The sequence below is a fragment of the Dermacentor variabilis genome, chromosome 8, assembly GCF_050947875.1.
Source record: "Dermacentor variabilis isolate Ectoservices chromosome 8, ASM5094787v1, whole genome shotgun sequence".
Taxonomy (NCBI): domain Eukaryota; kingdom Metazoa; phylum Arthropoda; class Arachnida; order Ixodida; family Ixodidae; genus Dermacentor; species Dermacentor variabilis.
The window spans coordinates 99474039-99491942 of NC_134575.1; the positions used below are offsets into that span (position 1 = coordinate 99474039).

Below are 17904 nucleotides of genomic sequence, written 5' to 3' on the forward strand. Positions count from 1 at the left end.
GCGTCGTAGCAGACGGCACTTGTATCATTCCTCTCAAAGGCGTAACACTTCCTCACAATACAAAATGTTTATTTCCCTGAATACTTGATGATTATTTTTACATAAGTACATGCACGGTTGTTATTGCTGTCGTAAAAATAAATAATTATTCTCTGGCGTTAAATAGGGAACAGAATTGCAGAAGAATGCATACCCTAGTGTGCCCTGGTGGTAAACCGTGCTTCAATCTCAAAGTCATACAAAGTTTATGCAATGTGTTGTACATTATATAAAGGTACTGTAAAAATGAAATAAAGTTTTACGCAATAATATTTGAGTATAGATTCGTTTACTGCGCCGCAAGCAAATATGCCACTAGTCTATACAGATCGAAGTCAATCCGAAGCATATACTTCCCATCATTCCCATGTCATCATCATCATCATCAGCCTGGTTACGCCCACTGCAGGGCAAAGGCCTCGCCCATACTTTTCCAACTACCCCGGTCATGTACTAATTGTGGCCATGTTGTCCCTGCAAACTTCTTAATCTGATCCGCCCACCTAACTTTCTGCCGTCCCCTCCTACGCTTCCCTTCCCTTGGAATCCAGTTGATAACCCTTAATGACCATGGGTTATCTTCCCTCCTCATTACATGTCCGGCCCATGCCCATTTCTTTTCCTTGATTTCAACTAAGATGTCATTTACCCGCGTTTGTTCCCTCACCCAATCTGCTCTTTTCTTATCCCTTAAAGTTACACCCATCATTCTTCTTTCCATAGCTCGTTGCGTCGTCCTCAATTTCAGCAGAACCCTTTTCGTAAGCCTCCAGGTTTCTGCCCCATACGTGAGTACTGGTAAGACACAGTTGTTATACACTTTTCTCTTGAGGGATAGTGGCAACCTGCTGTTCATGATCTGAGAATGCCTGCCAAACGCCCCCCCCCCCAGCCCATTCTTATTCTTCTGGTTATTTCAGTCACATGATCCGGATCCGTGGTCACTACCTGCCCTAAGTAGATGTATTCCCCTACCACTTCCAGTGCCTCGCTACCTATCGTAAACTGTTGTTCTCTTCCGAGACTGTTAAACATCACTTTAGTTTTCTGCAGAATAATTTTCAGACCCACCCTTCTGCTTTGCCTCTCCAGGTCAGTGAGTACGCATTGCAATTGGTCTCCTGAGTTACTAAGCAAGGCAATATCATCAGCGAATCTCAAGTTGCTAAGGTATTCTCCATCGTCGCGTTGGCCTCCGTGTTTTGTTGCGCTGTGTTATCTGGACCGTGCCCTACCGGATGTTGCTGTGGCCAGGTGGGACAGGAGGAACTAAAGTTCGTGAAATGAACGCATATGCAACGCTGTACGCAGCGTGCCGCGCCACGGCAATGGCAACGGACGAAGGAATATCCGCTGGAAATTTTGCCCTCTTTGGCGGAATCATGCTAACGTGCTAACGATTGTTTGGAGCGCGCGCGTCCGAGCAGCCCAGTTGCGCGCAGCGCGGCGTGGTTTCGCAAGAAATGTAAGAGGAGAGCTGGCCCGGAGCAACGCCATGAGCAACTCCAACTTCCGGCTTCACTTTAGCTTCACACAGAGTGACGTCAGGGCCTCTCCTGAGTTTCCTTCCTCCGTGAGGAAGAGCGTTGGGTCGAGGCAACGCTCAGGAGAGCCCCCGTAGGACACTATAGCACCACAATTCCCTCTAGGGTATTTATTTCGAAACTCTATGGGCATAGAGTTTCCTACCAAAATTTTTGTAGGAAACTCTATGTCTGGGGGGCTAGGAACAAACTAAACGTCCATTTGAAGGATCGCCAGCCGTTTGTGAACCGGCGCGAGCAAGAGCGGGCGCGAGAGAAGATCTACGGATTTTGCTCCTTGAATATATGATTCTGCCTAGGCACTACGGAGGAGGTTTCTTAGCGCATGTTGTAGGCATTTGTCCCTAGGCGTGCCGGCATTGCGGAGCAAAGTGCGTTCCGTGAACGCACTCCGCTCGGAGTGCGCTCTTCTGCGAGTACACTCCACTTGCGACATTGAGATCTGGGAAAGTGCACTTAAAACCGAGTGCACTCTCCGTAAGTGCACTTAACTTTCCCGCTTGATAGGGGTATTATATCTGCAAAATAGATGCATAATTGGTCAAGTTGGCACATATAATCGTTATAATAGTGTAACAGTATGCGATATGTAGCGTTCGAAAAAAAAAGTTATTGCGTCGCTGCGTCAAGGGCGTAACAGAAAATGAATATAAAGAAGTTAACACAAGTAATCGTTAAAATAATGAAATAGTAAATGATCGGTAGCGTTAGAAAAAAAAAACTGGCTACGCGTATACGTCGCCGTCGCGAAAAAGAAAATAAAGCAGTTAACACATTTAATTGTTATAATGGTGTAATAGCGGATGATTGCATGGTAGCGATGGGTATAGATGCGTAAGTTAGCTAAATAAGTAAGAAAAACCGAAGTAGCAGCCAAGCCAAGGAATGCTTACGCATTGGTAAAAAAGTCTCAGCATTTCTCAGTATTTCTTTATTTAACTCTATACTGTTCTTCGAACTCGTCCTCAACAACTGCCACTTCCTCTCGTTTAGTAATAAACGGTATTATTTCCAAGGGACACCGTGCATCTTGTGCCTGCAGACTTAAGAAAGGCTTTGCTTTCCAGGGCGTCCAGGTTATGTCTGTTGCGGTTACAGCGGTGCCGTCGCCAACCGTTCAGGACAGCTGCGCAGAAGCTGAGATTGTCGCTGCGAAAACGCAGACGTTTATCTACGAACTTCCTGAACTTGAAGGGTTGGGTTGCAGTCACGAAGATCAGAAACGCCGCAATTAAAGAGGAAGACTTGGGAGAAAAAATGTCAACAATATATCCCCTAAACAACAAGAGAATATGCGTCACTGCTTTGCAGCAGTGAAGACAAAAATTAAGGGACCAAAGGCATGCGCTTTACTAGCGAGTGGATGCTGGAATGCATCTTAATGAAAATTAAAGCCCAAGGCTTTACAGACACCTGAGAATGAACAACATTCTTATCCTTCCCACTCCACCATAAAGAAATACACAAATTCTTAGAAAGGTGGATGTGGCTTCAACAAAATGTTATAAGCGACGAAAGAGAAGATAAGAACAATGAACCACTTCAGGTGTCACGAGGGTCTCTTGTTCGACGAGATGAAGCTGTCAGAACACCTTTCTGCTTAACAATTAGCCGGGAAACTGCGAGGCTTCGTAGACTTGTGTCCCTTTACTCCGCTCCAAGGTGCCAACCTGTCCTGTGACCACGGCATGGTTCTTATGCTCGTGCCGTTTACCGGAGAATTCTCTCAATCATAAGAGCATTTGCAACGCGTGGAAATGTTAAGGGCAGCATCCTGTGCAAAATACTCATCGAAGCCATAATTATTGTGATGAAGGCAGGACTGGATTTCGTGACGTGTGATGGAGCCTCGTGGAACCGTCGAATGTGGACAATAATGGGTATTCAAGGAGCTGCAAATAACGTACGTCACGTGCAAGGTGAAGCATCCTGCAGATTCAAAAAGCTTGCATTTCTTGTCGGACTTCCCACATCTCCTGAAATGCCTCCGCAACTCATTGCTGAGAGGCGGCTTCAACACACCAGACGGTCGGGTAAGGTTCTGTACTGGACGCTTTGGTTAGCTTTGATACTGCTATGTTACGTAGGCCTATCATTATAGCATTCGTTTCATTTCGCAGGTGTCCACGTATTTTCTCCGTGAAGCTTACAACTATGACAGACAATATCACGCTGAAAGCAATGCCTGGGTTCACCACCAGCCACATTGAACCAAACTTTGAGAAGATTCGAGTCTCCCTTGCGTTTCAGTTGTTCGGCGATTACGTGTTGCGTGGCCTCCATCATTACAAAGATATCGTCGACACAGGCTGCGAAAAGGGGTTTCGAGACCCCTTTCCGCCATCCAAATCTTGATGGCGCAGAGACATTCTTCTGGCATCAAAGTGAACACTTCGGTAAACGCATGCTGTCAGTGCTGTGAAATAGAACTGCACCATGCAAGGAGTCCAAAATGGGTGGGGGGGACTTAAAACGAACATGCATCAGAAAATGGGTGGATAAGCTATCTTCAGTTGGGTGCCTTCGGTGCGATATCCTCCTTTTTTTTCGCTGTCATAATTTATCTAATTATAAACTGAGTCGCCTAATCCAGGAGCCATAAAATGTCGGTGCTGTCACGGCTTTGCTCCCGGCGCCCAGCGGGGTGCTTTTCCGTACTGCACACGCCTCATGTGCACCTTCCATTACTCGTCGTTCAGACTAAGGTGCATTAAAATAGTCCTGGACATTCAGTCGAGACGCAAGAACTCCTATTTGTAGTCATACCGTATGGTACGTGTACTGCGAAGCCCTCATTATTTGCTAGTGTCAATACCTGCCTTTCGTCATTGTGCATTTGAACCTAGAATGAGCAGAACAGGTCGTGCGCCTGTCTGTGTTAGCACGTAAAAGTAAAACAATGCCATCATTGCATTGACTTGTCATCGGTGCGTGCTTTCAGTCCCCATTTTCGACAGAAAACAAATCAACATTAAAGCGTCCGTAACGGTATAATGGGTGCGTTAATTAACGTCGTGTTGATATTTTTGATTGAATTTTCTTATTATCGCAGAATTGTCAATCAACTGATCAAAGTGACGACATCTCGCTTCAAGGCTGAAGCATTGTGACCCGCCGTGGTTGCTCAGTGGCTATGGTGTTGGGCTGCTGAGCACGAGGTCGCGGGATCGAATCCCGGCCACGGCGGCCGCATTTCGATGGGGGCGAAATGCGAAAACACCCGTGTGCTTAGATTTAGGTGCACGTTAAAGAACCCCAGGTGGTCAAAATTTCCGGAGTCCTCCACTACGGCGTGCCTCATAATCAGAAAGTGGTTTTGGCACGTAAAACCCCAAATATTATTATTAAGCATTGTGGCCCAATTCTACCGGCGTTGCTCACCTGTCAAGCTTCCTAGAGTACACTTGGGAACGGCTCACCGCTGGCGGCGTCGGATTCCTCAGCAAATCCACAGCTGTGGGGTTCAGAGTCACACTGTCCAGTGTGCTGTCGTTGCTCGAATATTTGACCAAGGAGCTCCAGTTCCGCTACTTGATGACAGCGCATTGAAGTCAAGATCCTACTGAGAAATTATTTGGCATTGTGCGCCAGTCACCTGGTTGCAATGACCACCCAACTCCGGAGCAATTCTTAATAAGTCAACAGCTTATGCTTTTACAGATTGGCAAAATCGGTGTTGAGCCCACTGTACTGACGGCGCTCCTGGATACCAGTGCTGCCAGTTCGTCCCACTCCAAAGATTTGCAAGCAATTCTTGATGAATATATTTCACAAGGAAATCTTGATGAGCTCGAAATAGCTGTGAGCCAGAAACCCAGTGCCTTTCCCGCCGAGCATTCTAGTTTTAGCAAAGAAAACCAGAGATGCGCGCCTTGTTTATGACATGGCAGGGTATGTCGCAAGAAAGTGCATGAGAAAATCAGGCTGTGACATGCGCTGTGCGCTGCTGCTCGTACCAGCTTCAGAAAGTGAAACACATCCGTTTACAGAATTTTCAGCGTCATGCGATAAGGGAGGATTGCTCCATCCATCTAAGGAACTTTTTGAATTTGTAAACTATTTGTAGGACGCGTTCACGATTCAAGTTCAAATCAGCTTCATGCAAACAGCATTAATTCTGGATGTGTGGTCACTCGTCAGGGTTAAGGAAAAGACTCTCGGTTGCATTGAGCACGCGGAAACAGTCAAAGCTAACATAGCAAAATTCTATGCTGTTACGCAGTTGCACTTTTTAATTAAAGGCGACAACAGGTCGAAAGAGGAGCGACGCAAGATGGTGCAGCTTTTAAGTCAGAAGATGCAGTTGATTTCCATGGCTTTAAAATGTGCCATGCACACGTGTTTCGGTTTAGCTTTTTCTGGGCATCGTACAGCTAACTTGGACCAAGATTTTGAAAAAAAAAAAAACCTATACGGTCTTCAGAACAGAAATCGCGTGGATGTTGTTAGCGTTTATCTAAACTTACAGTACCATTTTTTTGCTTGTCTTTGTTGTGTAATTAGCTGAGATAAATTAATTCACTTTTAAATATAGCTTGAAACGTTCAGGCGTCAATAGGACAGTTGTGGAGCTTCACAAACATTGACCAACCCAGGTACTTCCAACGAGATAGACTTAGCGTGGCCGTTCTTATTCGGGAAAAACGAAAGCCCATGGAGTTTAAAAAATACCACGTGACAACGTGCTCTGTGCGCCCGAATGCGCCGCGATTACAGCGCTCTGAAGAGTGATTTGTAAAAACACCGCCAGCGCTGTGCCTTCGCTTCACTTACGAGAAAGAGCATCAACCTTTGATCGCTCTGACATTACCGGCAGCGGCTGATGACGGCACTTCGAAAAAGTGCTTCGTCAGCAACCGCTCGCGCCTGTCACCGAAGAACGCACCGTCATCAGCCGTTTATTAATCTGATATGACGAGAAGAGCAATTTTTTGTCCAGCGTTCAAGCCGATGCGGAATAGAAAAAATACACACAAAACATGCATCATACATCTGGAACCTGCGCGAGAGAGAGCATCATTTGTTACAACGCCGATTTTTTTCCAAGCTGTGCCAGCGTCTAGATGCATGTGAGCTCGACTGTTTATTACTGTCGTGCCGCGCAACCGTTTCGAAGCATTTGTTTGCAGTGCCGAAAGCATGCCGTACTCAAGCGAGCAGAAGGCGAACATAGTCTTAGCCTTGGAAGCGGCCCGGGGCAACAAGAGGAAAGCTGCCAAGATATATTTAATTTGTGAATGTGGGGGAAGACCTCGCGCGAACACAATTATGAGGAGTTACTTGACGCTGAAACAGGTAGCTTCAAGAAGACGCGGCACAGAAGGGGGAATATTAGTGAAGAGGCTGAAGGAGACATTTTGACTTTCATGACTGCAAACCCTTATTCCTGCGTGCGTGATGCGAGTGGTGAGGTCGGGCATTTCAAAGTCTTCAGTGTCAAGAGTTCTTAGGAAGGCTGAAATGGATCCGTATCACCTCAAGCCGCATCAAAAGCTGCAAGAAAGAAACTTTCAATCGCGGCTTGATTTCTCACATTCGATCCTTGTGAAGGCCGGACAGGCCGCCATTGGAATCTGAACCTGGCAGCATTTAACGCTACAACGTTATCTAGTGAGGCGAGTCTAGCAGTGCTATTTGAGGAATTAGAGGGTAGTAAATGGGATATAACAGGGCTCAGTGAAGTTAGGAGGACAAAAGAAGCATATGCAGTGCAAAAAGCAGGCACGTCCTGTGCTCTGGGGCTTAGCGGAGAGACGAGAACTAAGTATGGACAGCTGGGCTAGTTGGTTGTGATTAGCATTATGAAACATCGTTCCAGCGCACAATTGAACACGGACGAGAAGAGAAAGACAACACGAACGCCGGATAGACGAGAACTAGGAGTCGGATTCCTGATTAATAAGGATATAGCTGGTAGCATAGAGGAATTCCATAGCATTAACGAGAGGGTGGAAGGTCATGTTGTTCAACTTAATAAGAGGTACAAATTGAAGGTCGTACAGGTTTACGCCCCTACATCTAGTCATGATGACCAGGAAATCTAAAGCTTCTATGAGGACGTGGAATCGGCGATGGGTAAAGTCAAAATAAAATACACTATACTGATGGGCGACTTCAATGCCAGGGTAGGAAAGAAGCAGGCTGGAGATTAGTCAGTGGGGAAATATGCCATAGCTTCTAGGAATATCAGTGGAGAGTTATTGGTAGAGTTTGCAGAACAGAATAATATACGAATAATGAATACTTTCTTCCGCAAGCGGAATAGCCGAGAGTGGACGTGGAGGATCCTGAATGGCTAGACTAGAAATGAAATAAACCTTATACTCTGCGCTAACCCTGGCATCATTCAGGATATGGACGTGCTCGGCAAGGTGCGCTACAGTGACCATATGATGGTAAGAACTCGAATTAGCCGAGACTTGAGGAGGGAACGGAAGAAACAGGTACATAAAAAGCCGATCAATGAGTTAACGGTAAGAGGAAAAATAGAGGAATTCTGGTTCAAGCTACAGAACAGGTATTCGGCTTTAACTCAGGAAGAGGACCTTAGAGTTGAATCAATGAACGATAATCTTATGGGCATCATTAAGGAGTGTGCAATAGAAGTCGGCGGTAACTCCGTTAGACAGGATACCAGTAAGCTATCGCAGGAGAGGAAAGATGTGATCAAGAAACGCCATTGTGTGAATGCCTCTAGCCCTACAGCTAGAATAGAACTGGCACAACTTTCGAAGTTAATCAACAAGCGTAAGACAGCTAACATATGGAAGTATAATATGGATAGAATTGAACATGCTCTCAGGAACGGAGGAAGCCTAAAAGTGGTGAAGAAGAAACTAGGAATAGGCAAGAATCAGATGTATGCGTTAAGAGAAAAAGCCGGCAATATAATTACTAATATGGATGAGATAGTTCAAGTGGCTGAGGAGTTCTATAGAGATTTATACAGTACCAGTGGCTCCCACGACGATAATGCAAGAGAGAATAGTCTAGAGGAACTTGAAATCCCACAAGTAACGCCCGAAGATGTAAAGAAAGCCTTGGGAGCTGTGCAAAGGGGAAAGGCAGCTGGGGAGGATCAGGTAACAGCAGATTTGTTGAAGGATGGTGGGCAGATTGTTCTAGAAAAACTGGCCACCATGTATACGCAATGCCTCGTGACCTCGAGCATACGGGAATGTTGTAAGAATGCCAACATAATCTTAATCCATAAGAAAGGGGACGCCAGAGACTTGAAAAACTATAGACCGATCAGCTTACTGTCCGTTGCCTACAAAGTGTTTACTAAGGTAATCGCAAATAGAATTAGGAACACCTTAGACTTCTGTCAACCAAAGGACCAGGCAGGATTTCGTAAAGGTTACTCAACAATAGACCATATTCACACTACCAATCAGGTGATAGAGAAATGTGCCGAATATAACCAATCCTTATATATAGCTTTCATTGATTACGAGAAAGCGTTTGATTCAGTCGAAGCCTCGGCAGTCATGCAGGCATTACGGAATCAGGGTGTAGATGAGTCGTATGTAAAAATACTGAAAGATATCTATAGCGGTTCCACAGCCACTTTAGTCCTACATAAAGAAAGCAACAAAATCTTAATAAAGAAGGGCATCAGGCAGAGATATACGATCTCTCCAATGCTATTCACAGGGTGTTTACAGGAGGTACTCAGAGACCTGGAGTGGGAAGAATTGGGGATAAGAGTTAATGGAGAATACCTTAGTAACTTGCGATTCGCTGATGATATTGCCTTGCTTAGTAACTCAGGGGACCATTTGCAATGCATGCTCACTGACCTGGAGAGGCAAAGCAGAAAGGTGGGTCTAAAAATTATTCTGCAGAAAACTAAAGTAACGTTTAACAGCCTTGGAAGAGAACAGCAGTTTACGATAGGTAGCGAGGCACTGGAAGTGGCAAGGGAATGCATCTACTTAGGGCAGGTAGTGACTGCGGATCCGGATCATGAGACTGAAATAATCAGAAGAATAAGAATGGGCTGGGGTGCGTTTGGCAGGCATTCTCAGATCATGAACAGCAGGTTGCCATTATCCCTCAAGAGAAAAGTGTATAACAGCTGTCTCTTACCAGTACTCACGTACGGTGCAGAAACCTGGAGGCTTACGAAAAGGGTTCTACTCAAATTGAGGACGACGCAACAAACTATGGAAAGAATGATGGGTGTAACATTAAGGAATAAGAAAAGAGCAGATTGGGTGAGGGAGCAAACGCGAGTTAATGACATTAGTAGAAATCAGGAAAAAGAAATGGGCATGGGCAGGACATGTAATGAGGAGGGTAGATAACCAATGGTAATTAAGGGTTACGGACTGGATTCCAAGGGAAGGAAAGGTAGCAGGGGGCGGCAGAAAGTTAGGCAGGAAGATGAGATTAAGAAGTTTGCAGGGACAGCATGGCCACAGTTAGTACATGACCGGGGTAGTTGGAGAAGTATACGAGAGGCCTTTGCCCTGCAATGGGCATAGCCAGACTGGTGATGATGATGAACAGTGCTGAATACCGGATTTTGTTGACAAAGTGTTCTGGACAGATGAGGCAACCTTCTCCAGAAATTTTCAAGATCAACATCCATAATGCGCATTACTGGAGCCATACGAACCGGCATTGGGTGGCGCAGACCAGACGCCAGTACTAATGGTCATTCAGCGTGTGGTGCGGTATCTTTGATGGAAGAATGCTGGCCCCATATTTTTATCATACGCTCGCTGGTCCGCGGTACGTGAACGACATCTTGGAAAGCCCAGTCGAAGATTTTCGCTGTGATCTTCCTCTTGCGTATTTAAAGCGAACTTGGTATCAGCACGAGAATGCAACAGCTTACAGCAGCATTACCCGAGCCTGGCTTGACGAAGCCTTCAAACGATAGTGGGTCGGGCGGCTTGGACCAGTGGCATCGCCCGCAAGGTCACTGGACTTGACACCTCTTGACATCTTGCGGAGACATGTGAAAGACCGAGTGTACCACAAACCTACAACTACACCAGAAGCGCTAAAGGCAGAGATTGCTGATACCTACAGCGAGATACTGTCTTGCGCAATCAAAAAAGTTATATCGGACGTGCTGAAAAGGTGCTAATACTGCATTACGACAGAGGGCAACTTGTTTGAATACATTCTTTTGACAGACATTACATCGAATAAATCTCTACAACCGTTACCCATGAAGACCCACGAAACACGCAAGCAGCTATTTGATGTCTAAAAGATGTCTTGAACGGCTAATTCCAAAGTCTAGTAGCTGTCTTTATCAAGACATTTTGTAGCCATAGACGTCTAGAAGTACTTCAGTAAGCACTGATAAAGTTACGCTAAAAGTTGGCTAATGGACAGCTTGACAAGAACTGAAGACTTCTTTTAGACATACTCTCAAAATTTTGCGGCAGCCGTTACAGTAAAACGAAGTTTGCCCACAGTTACAACTTATTTTAAATGAGACACGGACATCAGAAAAAAGTTTATATTGTCGGATAGTGACGCACAGGTAGTCTTTCCAGATGCGAACCATGGGAATAGTGTAGTACAGCCTCATTGGTCAATTAGTGCTTCTTACTTAGACCAATCAATTGAATGCCACCTATCAGAATTATTTTGCAAATAAAACAAGGCCTGTATTGTATGCTGATATCATGCCAATGTTCGCCCATTGACCTAAACAAGAACATCTCTGCATGAAACACGTTATTATTGACAAAACTTCGCCCTGCTGGGACTCCATCAAACTGAAATAGTTTCTAGCAGGGAAACACTTTGTCAGTGATGCTGCAGTTCAGGTAAAAATTACAGTCTGGTTTCCGCTACAGAGGGCACAATACCCCGACACCAGTATACGAAACAGAACGCTGTGCTGCAATGAATTGTTAAGAAATAAAGGATAGTACACATCTGGAAAAACACTCTGCGAACCACTCTAACAGGCAATATAAATATACTTTTTCTGATGTCCATGCTTCATTTAAAAGTTCATTGTACCTTACTTTGTGGGTGCCCCCTTGTAAGGTAACCGCCACATGCTTGCACATCATCACGCAGAAATAATGGCCAGTTCTTCAATACACCATCAATTAGCGAATGCCTTGTACGTTCCATGTTACCGGAACTGAAAGATAAATCATAATATGCTGTTATATTTTTCATACACAGTACGATGAGTTTTTTCATGCATAAAAGATGATTGCAAGTGAAAATGCAGCAAGACATCTACTTCACACCGTGTCACATAGTCATACTTTATTACCTAATAAATTACAAAAGATGCAGAAAGTGTAATTAACAAGTGACAAATAGCAGCAAAGGTGAGCATGGATAAATATTGAAGATGATTGCCGCCGCTGCCAGCCTTCGTAGAAGAGCACTGGCTGCCCACAAAAGCTTGCTGTCACACGCCACGCGTGAAGGTTCTTGTAGACATAGGCAGGGAACACCTGCACAGAAAAGAAAAAGGCGAGGGAGGAAATGGAAATGTTGAAATCGGAACTTCAATTAGCAATATGAGCGAAGAAGTTTGGCTCACATTAAAAATAAATTTAAGCACTCCTTTCTATTCAATTACGGGGTATCCTAAGGTATGTATGTGATGATGTTTAAAATTGCTAGCATATTTCCTGGCATATAGTTATTAAATTGCAGAGCTGATTTAAAGTCAGCCTTGAAATTAATATATGGTGTTTTGTGGATAAAAATCCACTTATCAACTTTTTAACAAGTCTGAGAAACTTCCTGCCAAATATAATCAACTTAAAACAGTAATGCACTCTGCAGATAATTGATGTACCAACTTAATTAAAAAGGTAAACAGCGTTTTATATTTTTAAACTAAAAGCAAGTTTGGCATTTCGCACTGCCTAGCTGTTGCCTTTTTTTCCAAACTTAACCATGACACAGTACGGAGTAAGCAGGTAGCATGCAAAGGAGGACTGGTGATAAAGTAGTGTTGCTGGATCAATCACTTTTGTTGATATATTTTCATGTGAGCCTAATTGACTTAGGGAAATACCTCACACAAATGATGCATTACCTTCGATGATGCGTCATACAAAATTCAAAGTATCTCATGATCAAACGATAACCTATCCCAGTGTCTTGGGAAGTGTTAACATGGTGTTTGCGCGAGAAAGTGCAAAGTGATTTGTATAGGTAGCAAATTCATCAGTGCATCTATAGCCTCAGGTAATTCTGAGCATCTACATTGATTCGCATTTGAGAAGCCACTGCACACAAAAAGGTGTATTCAAGTAATGGTCAATGCTGAGTAATTGCCCACTTAAGTTAAAAGTCAAATGTGGCAGGCTAATGGGCCAGGACAAATAAATTGCTAAATTCTGATAACACCTCCAATGATATTATTGAAATAGGTAACAAAAACAGCACAGGTAAAATTATAGTTATGAAAAAATTTTAAAAGCACCTCTGCAAATTGCTGGAACCCTCAACATCATACCTGTTCTACACGTACATATGTAGCAGCACAATCTTTATCTCAGACGCAGGCGCCTCCACACACCACTGTGTGATCTCACAATAAACCTAAAAACAGTCTAGCACAAGCTACCTGATATGATTCATTTTGCAAGCGCCAGGGAAGTGCTGACGGTGGTAGAGCCAAATTGAAGTTCGTTCTTGTATGGAAGCCTCGGCCCATGTTTTATCAATTCTAGCGGCAAAGCACACCTTTTACAGCACACATAAATCTCAAATTAGACTGCTTGCTGATGCTTTACACTAAATTCCTGTAAAGGAACTAAATCACACAGAAAACATTTAGAATACAGAACTAATCACATACTGGCTTGAATATATTTGTGCATTAGGGAAGCAAGGTTTAATGTACAGCCTCGTCCACTCTTAGGGTGAACACGGCTCACCGTGGCCGCGCTCCGCGGGGCGCCAGTGCGTCCGGTGCGGCGGCGCATCGAACTGTAGTGGCGCAGGCGCACACGGACCCAGGGGAGGTGCTTCACGTCGTCTGCTACAGCGCTGGAGCGCGTCGCCTCTTGCTTTGCTGTAAAGTATACTTCGCTACACCCCGGTGACTGAGTGCCCGAGGCGGCATTGCGGGAAGCCGCACTTCCCTTACTGGAGCATTTTCCAGCTGGTTCCGTCTACAGCTTGTGAACAGCCTGCTTAATCAATATACATAAACAGAAACAAGCTTCTCACCACATAAATCACTTAGCATGTTTTTTATAAGTGATGAGGGTAAAAATACAATAATTTTTTTCGCGCTCTTTATTTGGCTGGGGCCATTTTATTTTACTCTCACAGCAGTTGGTGTAGTGCGTACCAAGAAACCTATTAGGCGCGCTCTTGGTTGGAGTCATCATGTGATGAGCTTAGCGCGCCGTTTCGCGCATGTCTTGATGCTAGAACAAATGTGCTTAATTGACTTAAGAAAACGACCTAAACCCACTACAAGTTTTGCAGAAAGTTAGAGAGCGATTGTTCAATCACGCATCATCATGTTTGCCATGGATTTTGCCATTAAGGAGGGCAATACTATTACTTCGACAGCAACTAAGAAGTGGTATCCGCTGATTCGCACTCATTTACGCGATGTAGCAAAGTGCTCTGCCCGGTATAGCAACTGATATGGCGGCAATTTCATTTACTCCCCCTTTTCATCTTCCTACATCCTTTAAAAGAAGTAAATTCATTTGTTGTCACAGTTTGGGTAAAATCACCGAAGTGATGCCGGTCTTCTGACGGCTACCTGACGCTAGAAGTCGCATTCTCATTTAGAAGAATCGTCGGTCAATTATTTGATTACGTTGATTAGGTGAAGTAAAACATGTGGTGCCGACGTTTTTTTTTTTTGTTCTTTTCCCCTTGGAGTCAATGCACACTGCATGCGAATGCTGTTTCCGTCGGTTTTGAATAGGTAATTGGAGTGGAAAATCTATAATCTACATGTCTGTTTTCTAGCTTAAATTACGTCTTGCCGGGTAATTAGGTCGTTATTCGCTTCTATTTCATTTCAGTACTTCCTCGGAATGGGCCATATGCGTATTCTCACTAGCTTATAATAATTTGTTAATTGTGCGGTATACGTCCCGAAGCGCCATATGGCATCTGAGTTACGCCATATGGTGGGCCTCGGATAAATTTGGAGATTAGGAAGAATTTATTTCTTCTTTTTTTTAGGGGGTAGGCGGGGGTGGGCTGGGCTGAGTGGGTGAGACCCAAATATGAATACGGCACAGGAACCCTTGCCGCGAACAAGCGAAGCTGTTGCCGTCGTGGGGAAGTGGCCGGTCCGTGTGTTGGACGAACGCGGCCAAGATATTTAAACCGGCGGTCATGATGCCGGCCCGGTGTCGTATGCCCACCGCATGCCGGTGGTCTGCAAACGGGCTCGCCATTTGTAAAAGCGAAGCCCGGCCCAAGCCAGATTGCTGTGGTCGAGCCAGTCTACTTTTTAACTGACCATGGGCGTCAGCCCGATCAACTGCCGAGCCCCCCCCCCCCTCTTTTTTTTTTTTGCTTAGGTCATGCTACCCCATCTTAGCTTAATATGATGATGCGGTGCAGCCAATGACTACTCAACTGAGCGACTGGCCGCTCCGGAGTTAAAGATTCCGGGATGACGCGCCAAATCGAAAGACACCAGAGGTGTTTCCATTAAACGCATTTCCGTCGACTTGCAAGATGAATTGCATGTTGTTCGGTTGCTGGTTGCCATGGCACTTCGGCGATAAAAACGCTGTAACAGTGCAGGATAATTTCATTTCGCCGGTGCACTTAGGAAACTAGCCATGTCGCGGGTACTGGAAAAAGAAAGATGCCACATCGTTGATCTATGCCTACAAAACTATGCTCAACGCGTTATATCGGAGATGACAAAAAGGCCACTGAGAACTGTAAATAGAATCGTCCAGGCTTACAAGAAGGATGGAGCAATTGCGGATGCTCCCCGGAAAGCCCGGCAAAGAGTGACCATTGTTGCGGCGGCTGCTGCAAACCCGACCTCCACCGAGAAATTAAGAACAGCCTCAGGCTGGGTGACGTCCCTGACACGACTATCAAGCGTCTCCTCTACGCCCCAGCCTAATAAAGAGCGCGAAAGAATTGACTGTATTTTTACCCTCATCACTTATAAAAAAACATGCTAAGTGATTTATGTGGTGAGAAGCTTGTTTCTGTTTATGTATATTGATTAAGCAGGCTGTTGACAAGCTGTAGACGGAACCAGCTGGAAAATGCTCCAGTTAGTGAAGTGCGGCTTCCCGCAATGCCGCCTCGGGCACTCAGTCACCTGGGTGTAGCGAAGTGTACTTTACAGCAAAGCAAGAGGCGACGCGCTCCAGCGCTGTAGCAGACGACGCAAAGCACCTCCCCTGGGTCCGTGTGCGCCTGCGCCGCTTCACTTCGATGCGCCGCCGCGCCGGACGCACTGGCGCCCCGCGGAGCGCGGCCACGGTGAGCCGTGTTCACCCTAAGAGTGGACGAGACTGTACACTGTTGTGGCAAATTTTTGCTCATGTATGAAATGCTCATATGACACAACAGAGTTAATTTGTGAGTTTTTACATAGCAGTGACTACCTACAGGCAAATTTTGTAAGGCTTAGGGAAACGAATTATTAGTAGAACTGTGTATGTACACTGGCACTGAGAAATTGGTTATAATAGTGGCAGCTTATAAGGGACCAGTGCAAAAAAAAATGCCCGTTCGTGAGACATCAACTAGCTATTTTACCACGAAGCGCTCCCTGGCCTTAACCCATATACAAAGCACAGGGAGGACCAGAGAGGGTACAGTACATTGGCTTACACTGATCATGATAAGGTCCTGTCATCCAGCTAGCGCCAAGGTACAAGGAGGGTGTCCAGCCGTCTATGGAGTGAGAGGAACAAAACAAGGGAGTTGAAAATAAGAGTTGACAGATTTGCAACTACAAAGGAGGTGACCCCGTCCCACTCATTTATTAATAAATGCCAAGCAGTCGTGATTGCATTCCCAGATGAAGCACCTACTAGGCTAAACGTTTTGCTGCTTATTTAGAACAAAACACAAATGAAATTTGTACATCAGCAGACCATTGCATTTGGAATTGTATAGATGAAGTAAACATTGCAGTTATATTTTTGTTTTGCCATAAACTGGGAACGCTACAAGCTGCATAGTCACTGACACGCGCGTGCGCTCGCAACGCCGTAACCCATGCAAGAACAAAAGGACACAAAATAGGGCGAGTTCAGTCTGGTTCAGGATTACAGCCAGCGCGTCGTCTTCGAATGCACTCCCTTCGGTTGGTTCGTGCTACGTTAACCACAAAGACTAACAAGTAGGGAAAAGTTCTGACTGGTGTTGCAGAAGTCGTGGAGTGCGGTAGCGCTGAACTGCTGAACATAAGCAGAGCCGTCGTATAAAAGTAAAGATGGCAAAAACATGCAGGGCATAAGAGCCCATCCATCAAGAATTGTCGCGGGTAACACCTAAAAATATTCACATAATATTGTTGACAAAAACGAAGTGCAATGTATTTCACTTACAGGAAAAGTGTTATCCGAACGTGCGACATACTAAGACGCACCGAGACACGAAGGCGGCGAACGCACATCCCGCCATTGTCATAGTAAGCCGTCGGCGAAAACACGCAATACAGTCGATGTCATGAAGCACTGATGCAAAACACACGGCAAACATCATCAGCACAGCTAAATGACTCCAGTTAATATCAAGTATAAATGTACAGAACGGCTTAGAATGACGCACAACTGGCATAACAAATTACGAACCCACGACGGAGATATTGCGGGCAGCAATGGCCGTTTTTTCAAACTTCTTGTCTTCCAGTGTTAACAGCACGGAATGAGGTGTCTGACAAAGTTAGAGTGTGCCTATTTAACTGCCGCTGAATTGATCGCAGCACGGTGGCTCTGCGGTGCAACACCGGCATTTCGCTCCTGCTGCTGTTAGTACCTGCTGCGCGAGCACAGAATGGTTTCCAGGCGCCGTGTGCACGCTCCGCATGGAAAACAATAACTCGCCCTTGATTGCTGAAGTTCTGGTGTGAAATTATTTATCATTAAAGGTAACTTATTATGTTGCTTCCAACGAGTTCGATTTGCCTGCGGCGTCTTTTATTCGCTAACGCCGACGGTAACCGCACTTTTAACACGTCGTTTGGCATTTTGTGCACTTTTAGACAAAAAGACTTAAAAAGTTCTTGAGTTAGACGCTCTAATGTGTTTACCAAAACGGACTCTAGTTACACCAGTAGTGGGTTTTGCAGTAGATAGAATATATACTAGCATATCCCAAGTGTTGAGGTTATGTTTAGAAGAAATCCTATTTTCAG

At 45.0% G+C, this 17904-nt stretch overlaps 1 long non-coding RNA gene across 1 annotated transcript; it reads right to left on the reverse strand.

Moving 5' to 3' along the window:
• Positions 1–11822: 11822 nt before the first annotated feature.
• On the reverse strand, positions 11823–17383 carry LOC142590463 (uncharacterized). Its single transcript, XR_012830157.1, has 3 exons — positions 17096–17383; positions 16374–16436; positions 11823–12028 (listed from the first exon to the last, which is right to left on the reverse strand). It is a non-coding gene; the product is annotated as an uncharacterized LOC142590463 (long non-coding RNA).
• Positions 17384–17904: the final 521 nt, after the last annotated feature.